We start from the raw sequence: 12,949 nt of genomic DNA, 5'->3' as shown, positions 1-12,949 counted from the left end.
TTGCTATATAGATGGTTTTAATTTCACAAGGTTTAGTTTGTCAATTGTTGATTTTATTTTCTGAGTGGCTAAAGTCCTGTTTTAAAAGTCCTAATGCATCCAATTATCACTTTATAAATAAAAACTTTAAAAGACATCCTAATGTTAATGCAAAGAAACAGCCAATGTGGTGTGAAAAAACAACTGGGAAGAAATTATAATGAACCTCCCTCTGCTGTAAAATCAAAACTCAATATTACTAAAGGCTTGAGGAAGATCTACTATAATGCTCCATGTCTTCAGAACATTACACATCCCCTCCTCCACTGTGTCTCTCTTCCCTGTCTTCAGCTGCCCCCTACTGCAGGTCCTGATCACTCTTCTGCACATGGAGAATCCTTGTTTTAGACAGTGGCCCTTTGCCTTTCAGCTATCCCCTACTGCAGGTCCTGATCACTCTTCTACACATAGGGAATCCTTGTTTTAGACAGTGGCCCTTTGCCCTTCAGCTGCCCCCTGCTGCAGGTCCTGATCACTCTTCTACACATGGAGAATCCTTGTTTTAGACAGTGGCCCTTTGCCTTGGTTTGTACCAGAGACTTGACTAGCATATGCACTGAGAACTTCTTAAAAACCAGAAAAGGGAGGGTAGAATGTTTCCAAAGAGCTGCTCCTGTTCTTGGCTCTCACTCTTACAGGGACACCTGAGAGGGGTCCTATGGGCGACACTAACCCAAAGTCTGCACCTGCACTGTTAGCCAGGCTCCAGCCCAATCTTGATTTGCAGATCTTGTCATGAGGCCTCAGTGGCCCTCTGTAGAAATGAAGCAGTTTTAATCCTATGACAATTCTATGTATGCACACACAGCTTCCTAGAGAGCGCGGTTGATAATGTGGTGAGGCCCAGAGGAGCGGTCCTTGGCAGTACCAGAAGCCTGCTTGCTTTGCATATAGAAATAGAAAACATTGCAAAAGCAGCATGCATCTTCCACTCCTTGTCAGGAACAATGAGACTCCTTTAAGTCGTGACTCCTGTGCCACACAGATGTGCCCCTTGGGCTGCCCACATTCAGCAGTGTCGTGAATATGGGACCACTGAGACCATGCTTGATGTGAAGAGGCATTATGGAACAGTAATGGTGAGAGAGAACTGTTCTGCAGTGGGGTTGGGGAGAAGTGCTAGTGGGGAGGTGCTCTGGAGTCCTCACACAACAAAGCCTGAAATGGGAGGCCGGTTTGAAGCCTCATGTGCACAAGTTTGAGTAATTTCCATTTTCTTCAGTGGTTAAAAGCAAATTTGATCCAGGAATTTCTCCTGAAATTTCTTACAGGGTAGAATAAAACTTACATGCCTGGTTTGTGAATGTTAAGAGGAGAGAGATGACAAAGAAATGCCCTGCTTGCTTAGCCTGCTGCCTCGAATCCTGGGTGGGCTCCTGCTTCTGTGACATTAGGGTAATGCTACAGCAAACTGACACCCGTGGAATGGCATCAAGGAAGTGACAGAAAGGAAGAGAGATAAAAGTGTCTCCAGGAATGACTCTGCAGTGACACCTTGACACTGAGCACTGAGATGAGTCAGGACACTACCCAAGCCCCTCAGGAGTGTTAGACAAGGACCTAGTGCCACAAATGGGCCATGGTACCATGAATATGGTTTTCTGCCAGAAAGACAGCATTTCTACTGTTGGGGGCTCACAGGCAGACATAAGCCTCTTTTGTTTTCACCTGTGTTATTCCATCAAACTGTGATATTCATGTGCTCGGGTATCATCTTCCAAGTGGTCTTGAGGACAAGTGCTGATTGAACATCTACTGTGTGCCAAGCACTATGTAAATTCAACAGTCCATTTGAAGTCCCAGGAGCATCTCGAACCCATTTGTGCATGACGCCTTCAAGCCTGGCCTTCTTTGTGTATCCTGTCTTGGCAGGTTTGTTTCACTTCCCAGGGATCCAAGTCAAATGTTGAGCTCATTCTCTTTCCTTTCTTGATCATGCAATCCATTTCTAAATCCAATCATAGGAAAGAGATAAGGATCACATTAGAAACCAGGTGCTCCCCCAGTCTGTCTTGGTGCCAACAGCCATGTCATCACCAGTCACCAAATGCAACAAGCATACCCTTTAAAAGCCACTCCCACCCACCCACCCACCCCCATTGCAGCAATATCTCTTTCTCCCTCTCTCTCATACTCACTCTTGAGTCTGTCTCTTAGTTTCTCTGTCTCTTGCTCTTACTTTCTATGTCTCTCTGTGTGTCTCGGTCTCTCTGTCACTCTTGTCTTTGTTTCCCCACCCCAAATCCCCACCCTTATGTGATATCTGTTGCATAGTATGATCTTTGCTCCATTCCTTGGCCCCAACTGACCCAAGGTACTCTTCTGAAAAACCCTAACAGATCCAACCCATAGTCACCTGGATCCTGTTCAGAAGACACCCTGAGTCATTTCTCTGTGACACCTAGCCTAGGGACCAACAAGATTTTGACAATTTGAATCCTACTCTGAAGACAGAACTTGATACTTTCCCATTGGCATGGCAACCAAGCCTTCCTCCTTGAGGGCCCACAGGGATGGAGACAGATGCACTGGACCTTAGTCTGATGAGAATGACCAGCGCTGATGATGCCACAGTGGAGGCTGTGTGCAGGGTGAACTGACTTCAGGGTTAACCTGAGATTCACTCTAGGTATGATAATGGCAGTCATCCTCCAGGTGGCTTGGTGTCCCTTGTGATTGGCTATGAGACTAGCACTGTCCTGTGGATGTTCCAGGGTTGACTGACTTGTTGAACAGCCTTTGAGTGAATCTTTGTTCTTCATCTAATCAGAAAGAGTCTGAAGTACGCAAACAAGGACTTGGCCCAAAGGCTTATCACAGTTCTGGACATTGGTTGTTACTGAGAAAGGAAAGGACAGGATAAGGGGTGACCCTTGCCATAAGCCTTCAGACAATGGTAAGGGCAGCAAGGCAAAGGCCTGGAGTGTGCAGTCGCAGGTGGAACAGAGAAAGAAATGAGAAACTTGCTAAGAGAGCTCATAAGGGAGAGAGGCAGTGCAGGGAGGGGTGCAGCTATGAGAGCCAGTGACCAGGAGAATGGGCAGGCCGGCAGAAGCCCAAGCCAAGAGCTGAGAACATAGACTGGGCATTCCAGAACATACTGCAGATGCCACGAGGGTTTTATGGAAGTTGGAACCTCACAGCCCACCAGTTAGCTCTCCCTGTCCTTTTTTTAGCTGTGAGCCACTGTGGTCCTCTTGTCTGGATCACTTATCTTTCTCCTCAGCTCCCCAAGGAGTCTTCTGCAACTTAATGTTGACCTCTCTTTCTGGCCTAGGTCACTGTGACCCACTACCTTCTCTTCTGAACCCCAGACACAGGCAGCTGTTTTTCACAAGACCCCATGTGTCTCCCTAGAACTCCCTTTTTGGTCCTGATGAGTTTAGCTAGCACTGCCTTCCAGCTTCTGGTCCCTGTTGGCCCTACCACCGTCTATAAACTTTCAAGGTCTCTATTCTATCTACTGTGCTCTCTGCATGAGCTCTGTCCATCTCCAACCCCAGCCCCGCCTGCTCCTGTGATATGTTCTTGAACAAGGTCAATCCTCTTCTTTCTTATTTCTGACACACATTCAGAGGGTCCCAAAAATGCTGGGTGTTTGTTTGCCTGTTGTTTGTCTGTCTGTTTGTTTGTATCCATAGTTCAAGAATTCCAGCAGTGCAGTTCAGGGAGGTAATAAGAGCCTCTAGCTTGTTTCCAGAATGTTTACTTACATGTGGATAGCTGCCAACCTGACCACTTCTTCAGATTCGTGCTACAAATGCTAGAAGAAAGCAAAGGGGAAATGCGTCAGCTACCATCCGACTGTTCCTAGTATGACCGCCCTAGAATCTGGATACTCAGGGTGGTAAAGAAAGTTCCTGAGATGATTTGGGGGCATCTTTCTGTTCAATAACCTGCCAGCAGGTTATATCACAGACTAATTCCAGAAAGAAAATCTGTCACATAAGTACTGAACTATTTTATTAGAAATTCAAGAGGAAAGCTGAAAGTGTAGTCCAATGACAGAGCACTTGCCTAATGTACACAGGCTCTGAATCCTGCCTGCAGTACTGAAAAACAAAGTCCTGGGATGGCCTGTCAGTGATATTCCCACAGCAGGCAGGAAGGCATGGTTATCTTTCCTTTGTGTGGGCCATGGCTGTACCTGGAACCCTGACCCCCAAGCCTTGCATAGACAGCCCTGTTGTCACAGAGGTGTGAGTGAAACCTTACCTTCATTTTTGAGATTTTTTTTTTTTTTTTTTTTTTTTTTTTTTTTTTTTTTTTTTTTTTTTTTTTTTTTTGGTTTTTCAAGACAGGATTTCTCTGAGTAGCCCTGGCTGTCCTGGAACTTACTTTGTAGACCAGGCTGGCCTTGAACTCAGAAATCCACCTGCCTCTGCCTCACAAGTGCTGGGATTAAAGGCGTGTGCCACCACCACCCGGCAGAATTTTTTTTTCTTTAATTCTGCATCACCTCCACACAAAACCAGTGTGGATTTAACTTCCCATCATTTTTTAAAATCACATTGCCATTGTTCAACTGTTTTTCTAAAAGTCAGATAGATAGATTATAGGTAGATAGATAGATAATAGAGAAAGAGATAGATAGATAGATAGATAGATAGATAGATAGATAGATAGATAGATAGATAGATAATGTGTAGGTAGGTAGAGACAGACAGACAGACACAGACAGACACAGACAGACAGACAGACAGACACAGACAGATAGGCAGATAGATAGGCAGATAGGCAGGCAGACAGACAGATCTCCTGAGTCCATTTGTTTAGTTTCTCCATAGGACTGCATATTCCACAAAGCCCAAGATTAGAGTTTTTCCTCCTATGTCCCCAGAACTGGGTTTTCATAGTTGTTCCATGAATATTTGCTGAAGGAAGAGATTGACTACTATAAGGACATGATCTTAGCCTCAGATTACATAAGTAAGAAAAAAAAGATATTTAATTGGCTCATAATTTGGAAGATCAGGAGGCTAAGGCCATGTGCTAGTATCTAGTGAGGGTCTTCTGTTGCAAAATAACACAGCAGAGAAAGAGCCAGTTGCCAGCTTGGACTGTCCTCTTAAAAACCAACAATGTCATCTCCCTGTTTGCAGATCAGATGACCCAGTACTTAGAAGATCCTAGAGATTCTCCAAGAAGACTCTTGATCTTATTTTTAAAAATGCAGCAAAGTAGCAGAATGCAAAAATCAACATCCGAAACTCATTGGATTTTCCATAAATCAAAAGTTAAAGCCCAGAGAAAAAAATCAGGCAAAGAATCCCATTCACAAACATTCCAGGGAACAGAAGCAAGGATTGGCAAATGAGACAGTATCATATGGAGCCCCAGCTTTGGGTACAAGGAGTGGACGGCTGAAATGTGTCATCTCAACCATCCCCTAGAACAGGCACCAAGTGACACCACTGTGCTAACTGCAGCATCAGTCTGATGGGAGACAGAGTGCTATGGCTTCATGTGTTTCTTCGAATGTTAAGGTGCTGGAAGCATGATTCCTCAATACTGCAGTGCTGGGGGTTGGAGCCAAGTGGGAGGTATGAAGATTATGAGGTGAAGCCTAATTCTAATGAATGCCTTTCGGCTGGAGATGGTTTAGCTATATGAGTTTGGGAACCTGTCCCCCACCCTCCAGTTTTTTTTTCATATGTATCTGTTTGTCCTTCCACTTCCTGCATGGAGTTGAAGCATTTCAAGACACCACAAAAAGGTCAAACATGCCAATGGCATCTCCAAAACTATGAAACAAAACACCAACCCATTATTTTCTTTATAAATTATCCACCCTCAAGTACTTTGTTACAGCAATGGGAAATAGCCTAAGACAGATGAGATGGGTGAAGAAAGGAGATGAATTGAAGGCAGAAAGAGAGGGGGCAAGTAGGATCTATGCATACCACTCCCTCCATGGGAAAATCCTTTCCCTATTCGTCAACCACTTCCTAAGGAAGATTTGCTTGGACCCAGACAACTGACACCACACCCCTGCCATTTTAGACCTTTACATCCTGGCCGCAGATGCTCTTACACTTGCTTGGGTGGTGATTTCAGTGGTAGGATCACCCGACCTGGGCTAAGAAATGAAGGTGGGCAAAGCCTGGTCTCACTGATTTACCACCATTTTTGTAGTGCAGGTCATAGAGTAAGTGGGCACTTCTAAAGTATTTGTTCATGTGGAAGATCAGAAATCCAGTTGTTATCAGTTATAACTTACACATTCTGTTCTCACAGTGCAAAGAGATCACTATTGTCTGTATGTTATACTTCAGAAATCTCACACTGAAAAGGCATCACCCTTATGCAGAGGTGATGAGAATTTGACCAGCCTCAGTTCTCTCATGATATTCTTTGGCCTCCTGTGCCCTGTGAATCTCATATAACACAACACAAATGGCCAGCATTTGTACAGGTGCCTTCTACCCGCATGGTTTTGGGAAAGTCTTTTCTAGGCTCAATGTTCTAAAATGAGGCCAACTTGGAGTAAGCAGAGGGTGAGGCTGGCAGAAGACGCTGATCCCAGATTTGTTTTGTTTAATGAGTGTTGTTTTAGTTGAGTTTTAAAAGCCTTGGCTAAGTAGAAGTGCTAACATTTTAAAACTTCCTAGCTCACCCAACTGCACATTTTGAGGTTTTTTTTAGACCTAATCAAACATCAAGATTAACTAGATGCTTAGGTTTCTGAGCTTTTGAGCCTCCAGCCCCTGGATCAGGTGTCTCTGCACTTTAATTACTTACTCAGGATGCTGTAGACATCCTTCTCCCTGCTAAGCCTCTCAATGCCCCCCACAACACACATACATTTCTTGAGAGATCAGCATCTGCCAGGACCTCGGTCCCTAGACCCAAGAAATTCCATGTTACAGAATGATGGTCTCATTCACTGTGTCAGTGTGTGTAAGGTCTATTCTGGGTATTTTTAGGATAAGCATTCAAACATGTGTGGAGACCCTCAGGAAAGGGGGAAAAGATGCCTACAAAATAGCTCATATATTCAGAAAAAATTTAAACCATATGTTTTTGCTTCTTTTACTGATTCTTTTACAAGTAAACCATTAAAGTGTAGTCTCTAAGAGCTGTTTGATGTCCCAAGAGCTCCCAAATATTTTACAAGCTGTTTTCCTTAGAACCAAGAGGATGTGTTTAAACTTACCTAAGAGGTATGGACAGAGCCCAAATCTGGAGGATTCTTTCATGGCCTTTGAATTGGACCCAACAAATATTTTGGCCTCTCGCTCTCCATGCATGGTAGGTGAAATCTGTAACTGCCAGGGTGAAATCGGGCTAACTTGGTTTCTGCACACATGGGAAAGAACGTCTGTGGATGGATCCAGGCTTGGGGAAGGTGTCACACTTGTGAACGTGGCTTCTCTGATGCTTGGACTCCATCTCCGTACTAAGGGCCAAGTGAAAATCAAAGGTTCCTAGTAAATGGGTTCTTAGACCATTCATCCGAAGGCTTTATCTCAAGGTTTCTCCTACAGTTACTATTGCAAACAACTGGCATCTCTCTTATCATTCCAATCAGCAAAGAATAGGAATCTCATCTCACTCTGTGGATTGCAGTGCCCCAGGAGGCATGGCCACTCTGCACATTCCCTCACCTGTTCTATCACAGATATACATGGATGATTTCAATCTGGCTTGGTCAACAGTGCTTGCCAATGTCTCATCTCAATGGATACTGCTCTTAATGGATGTGTTTTCCTCCCACTATGTTATTTATTTTATTTTTGGAAAAAAAATAAATGCAATCATAGTCTTAATATCCCTGGTTTTTACAGTGGAGTGCTTTTCTCAGATTCACACATAAGCAATCTTCCTTAGTTTCTGTTATTCTTAGGGAATCCTGGGAACAGCATTCCCATCATCCTCCCCATTCACAGAGCAGTAACAGTCAGGGGGAGTGGGTAATGATGAAGATGACATGCTTCCCTTGATTTAAAAAAAAAAATGGAGCCAGGCGGTGATGGCGCATGCCTTTAATCCCAGCACTCAGGAGGCAGAGGCAGGCAGATTTCTGAGTTCGAGGCCAGCCTGGTCTACAGAGTGAGTTCCAGGACAGCGGGGACTACACAGAGCAACCCTGTCTCAAAAAAACAAACAAACAAAAAAATGGAGGCAATTTCTTTGGAGGAAGTTTGATTTCAGCAAGCACCATGGGACAGGATTTTCACCCTGTGTGCTAGTGTGGCTGCATTTCAGTGAGCACCATAGGGCACTATAACCACCCAGTGGGCTAGTGTGGCTGCATTGTGTCAAGAACAAGTCAATCTCTAGCCCTAAGAAAGCTAAGGAGGAGTGTGAGTCTCCTGTGGGCGTTCACCAATCAGCTGTGAATGCAGAAGTCTTCCCAGTGAGCTGATGACAACCTTCTAGGCTGAGAACAACAGGGAGGGCCAGCTAGGTTCACTGTAGTTTAAGAAAAGCAAGCTAGTCAAGTTAAGAGACTTCTATGATTCTGTTATTATCCAGAACAAAAAAATCACCTCGGGTACCTGGATCTTTTCAGAATGAAAGCACAGTTAAGACAAAACCCAGGACTTTGTCAAATTCCCTGGTTTTCAATACTTTCTTAAGGGCCCTAGAGTGTGCATGCACGCATCCCAAACTCTCTCTTCTTTCAGGACAGCTGCTTTTTATGGCTGCCTTCAAGGATGTTTTGCTTTGTCTTTAACTTTTGAAATTTTGAGTATAATGTAATTTCAGTGTTAATTGTTTAAAATTTTGTTTTGGATTTATTCTGCTTTTAGATTATGCAAGTTTAGATGGTTCCCCAAATTTGGGGAATTCCTAGCTTGGATATCTTCTACTTCGAGTTCTTTCATTTCCTTCTGCATTCTCTCCAATCTCTGTTTCTACTTTTGCACATTTTTAAATAGTGGAGTTTCTGTTTTGTTCCTTTTGATGTTTTTTTTTCCTTCTGAGATTCTGTTCTTTAATTTGCTTTTAAGTATTTTCACAATTGCTTACTGAAGGACTTTTATAACACAGAATTAACTCTACATCTTGACCCCAAAGACAGCAGAAGGAGACTGTGCCACACTAGGCACAGCTTGAGCATAGGAGACCTCAAAGTCCTCACAATGACACACTTCCTCTGGCAAGGCCACACCTCCAACAAGGCCATCCCTCCTAATAGCACCGCTCTCAATGGGCCTATGGGGGCCAGTTGCCATTCCTGGTATGAACCCAGGGAAGAACCAGAGCAGGATAATGCCTGGGGTGTGTCAGAGAGAAGTGGGTGCCTGACAAGGACAGGGTCAGAGCTACATTGCCTGGGAGACTATTCCAACACCTGCGATCTCTTCTTCACATTTGTTGACTGTTTTCATTCACATTGAAGTCTTCTATGTGTGAATGTGTTTAATTGATCCCCAGGCACTTTGGATACTATTTTGAAGCTCTGGGTTCTAATCAAATTTTGCCTTTGAGCTGGTATCTTCTGACAGCATTCCATCCTTGGGTGGACAGATGCTTAATTATTAAGTGCCCACTGACACTTTTGAGAGTCTGGGAGGAGGTGGGGACGCTCCATTGATTCGTGCCAAAGGTGACATCCCAGACTTCCTTTTTCACTTCCTCTGCTGTCGCCTTGAGTGAGTTAGGAGCAGTCTCATTACACTCTTGAAAAAGTGATAATATAGACTTCCCATCTAGCCCTCGCTGCTGGTAGGAAGGTGGATGTGGCCTTCTTCTGGGGACATTTACTAGAGTTTAATATCTACAGTCCAAAATATGTCTTGTAAGATTGCTCCATTTCTGTCTCCTAGACTAGAGAAAATAAGATGTTGCATCACCAGACTGTCAGACTTGACAGCTCCAGAATAATAACACAGAGTTGACTTATTACTATTATTATTATTATTATTATTATTATTATTATTATTTATTGTAGCTTAGACCTTAGCTGGCTACCTCCCAGCTAACTCATCTAAGTTAAATTAACCTGACTATTCTAGTCCATACTTGCCTGATTCTTCTCACAGAGCCTATTTTTGCCTGGATGTCCTGTCTTTCCTCTTACTGCCCAGCTACTGCTTGTCAGATATTTTTCTTTTCTTTTCTTTCCTTTCCTTTCCTTTTCTTTCCTCTTCTCTTCTTTTCTCTTCTCTTCCCCCATTAGTTAATTCATTTACTAAATAATTCACCCTACATCTCCATCACTGCCCCCTGGTTCCCCTCAAACAGTCCCTCCCCTCATGTTCCACTCCACTTCTCTGAGAAGGGTGAAGGCTCCCCTGGGTAGCCCCCTAACCTGGCACATAAAGTCTCTGCAGGACTAGATGCATCCTCTCCCATTGATACCAGACAAGACACACCAATAAAGGGAAAGGGATACATAGATAGGCAACAGCTTTAGGGACAGCCCTCAATCCAAGTTGTTGGGAGACCCACAAGAAAACTGAGCTGCTACATATGTGCAGGGGGCTTAGGTCCAGCCAGTATATGTCTTTGGTTGTTGGTTCAGTTTCTGAGAGTCCCCAAGGATTCAAGGTTAGTTGACTTTGCTGGTCCTCCTGTGGAGTTCCTATCCCCTCTGGGGCCCTCGATCCTTCCTCCAACTCTTTGATAAAACTCCTGGAGCGCTGTCCATTATTTCTCTGTGGGTCTCTTTGTCTATTTCAGTCAGTTGCTGGGGGAAGTCTCTCAGAGGACAGTTACGCTAGGCTACTGTCTGCAAGCGTAACAGAGTATCTTTAATAGTGTGAGAGATGGTGCTGGCCCTTGGGATGTGGGGCTGGTTATCAGTAACAGAGTATCTTAATAGTGTGCGAGATGGTGCTGGCCTTGGGATGGGTCTCTAGTTGGGCTATTCCCTCAGTCTCTGCTCTATTTTTGTCCCTGCATTTGTTGTAGACAGGACAAATTTTTAGTGGAAAGTTTTGTGGGTGTGCTGGTGTCCTTATCCCTCCCTCCACTGTGGGTCCTGTGGGCCTATGGGTCTGGCTGCAGGAGGTGGCCACCCCAGATTCCATATTTCTATTGCTAGGAGTCTCAGCTAAAATCACTCCTATAGTTTCCTGGAAGTCTCTCCCATCCCAGGTTTTTGGCATGTCCTACAGATGCCCCCTACACCCCACCTCCGCCAGCTGCTGGTCTACATTCTTCTGGCCTTCTGACCTCTCCCGCCTCTCACCACACTTGATCCTGAAATCCCCCATTCCCATCCCCATCCTATCTCCCACCTAGGTCCATAACTCCATCTGCCTCCTATGACTATTTTATTCCCCCTTCAAAGTGAGATTCAAGCATCCTTACTCAGGCCTTTCTTCTTGTTTAGCTTCTTTGGCTGTGTGGGGTGGGGTGTGGATATCCTGTACATTTTTGACTCTAAGATCTTTATTAAATCAAGTAGAAGGTGAAGGAGGTGTATGTTTACAAAATACTGAGGCAGGTGATTATCCATAAAAATAACAATACTAAAGTTTGGACAGTACTCAGCTCTTTGCCAGTACAGAAATCAATGTTTGAATCATACAAAAATAACCTTTACACAGTGAATAAAAAGATTATCACAACAGTTTTCTTTCTTTCTTCATTTTGTTTTGGAAGGGGAATATTTTTAAATCTATTATTATTATTATTATTATCATTATTATTATCATTATTATTATTATTACTATTATCATTATTATTATTATCATTATTATTATTATTACTATTACTATTATTATTATTATTATTATTATTATTATTATTATTATTATTATTATTATCTGTTCTTATTGGCATCTTTAGGTTCTTTGCTTTTCTAGTTCCCAGACTGTGGTACAGTAAATCAAAAGGAAACACAACAAACTCACTACCATGTTACTTGGTGGCATGTGCTTTTCTCAGACAACTATCCAACCTGTCTACATTTTAATCTTCTAGTCTTTACAATGTAATTTCTACATTTTTACCTGTACTCAGTCAAAGTATTAAGAACATAAACATCCATTACGCCTTCAGGGAGCCTCAGACTTTTACGTTTTGTTTGTCTGTTGATTGTCTTACCTTAAGATCTATGTATTTCTTTGCTGGCTTTGCCTCACAGTCCTCTTTTCTCAGCTTCCAGAATACTGGGATTATAATATCCAGCACTTCACACAGCTTTTGTGGTTTGATTTTTACTTTACTCTTTTCAAGGACTTTATTGCCCAATTTTACTTTTGTTCTCTTTGTTGGATCTTACCTTTGAATAAGAAAATCCAGCTCATTTACATTGACTTCAACTACTGATATAGAACAATTAATTTCTTCCATTTTACTTGCTCTATTATATTTTATAATTCTAGTCTCCTTTTACTTAGTCTAGCTAAAGTTCACCTTTCTTCCTTATCCTGCTTCCATTGCATCTGCAGTGGTCCACAGCTACTAAGCGCAGAACTGAGGTTCAGGTGGCATTTCAACAAAAAACACTGGAATGGCCACTTATCAATTTGGTTTTTGGAGCTGGTGGTGTATAAGCTTGTGCTACTGGGTAGGAACATCACAAAACTAAGCCACGGAGATACAAAGCAGAAGACATAGATCACAGACAACTGTGATTTTAGTCCCTATAAGGACGACATAGGGACTATAAGGACGACATAGGAACTATAAGGACGACATAGGGACTATAAGGACGACATAGAGCACAGCTGCCTTATTTGGGCATGACAGAAAGCTCCGTGAGATAAGATAAAAGCAACACTGGAACCTCACACAACAACACCATATCTTATTCTGTATTAAGTGAACCCACCCACCAAGCACACCTCGGAGCCTGGAGGGCAGGGATAAGAATGTCACACCAGATTCTCAGACCTTAAGCTATTTCTTACAAGGTGATACGAGGCCACTCTTAGGGACAGACCTTCATCTTCCCTCAGTGGTTTGCTGACTAGAGACTGAGTGACTGGACCAGGATCCACCTGGGCTG

Source organism: Mastomys coucha, unplaced genomic scaffold, assembly GCF_008632895.1.
Source record: "Mastomys coucha isolate ucsf_1 unplaced genomic scaffold, UCSF_Mcou_1 pScaffold20, whole genome shotgun sequence".
Lineage (NCBI taxonomy): Eukaryota > Metazoa > Chordata > Mammalia > Rodentia > Muridae > Mastomys > Mastomys coucha.
This window is presented reverse-complemented; position numbering follows the sequence as displayed.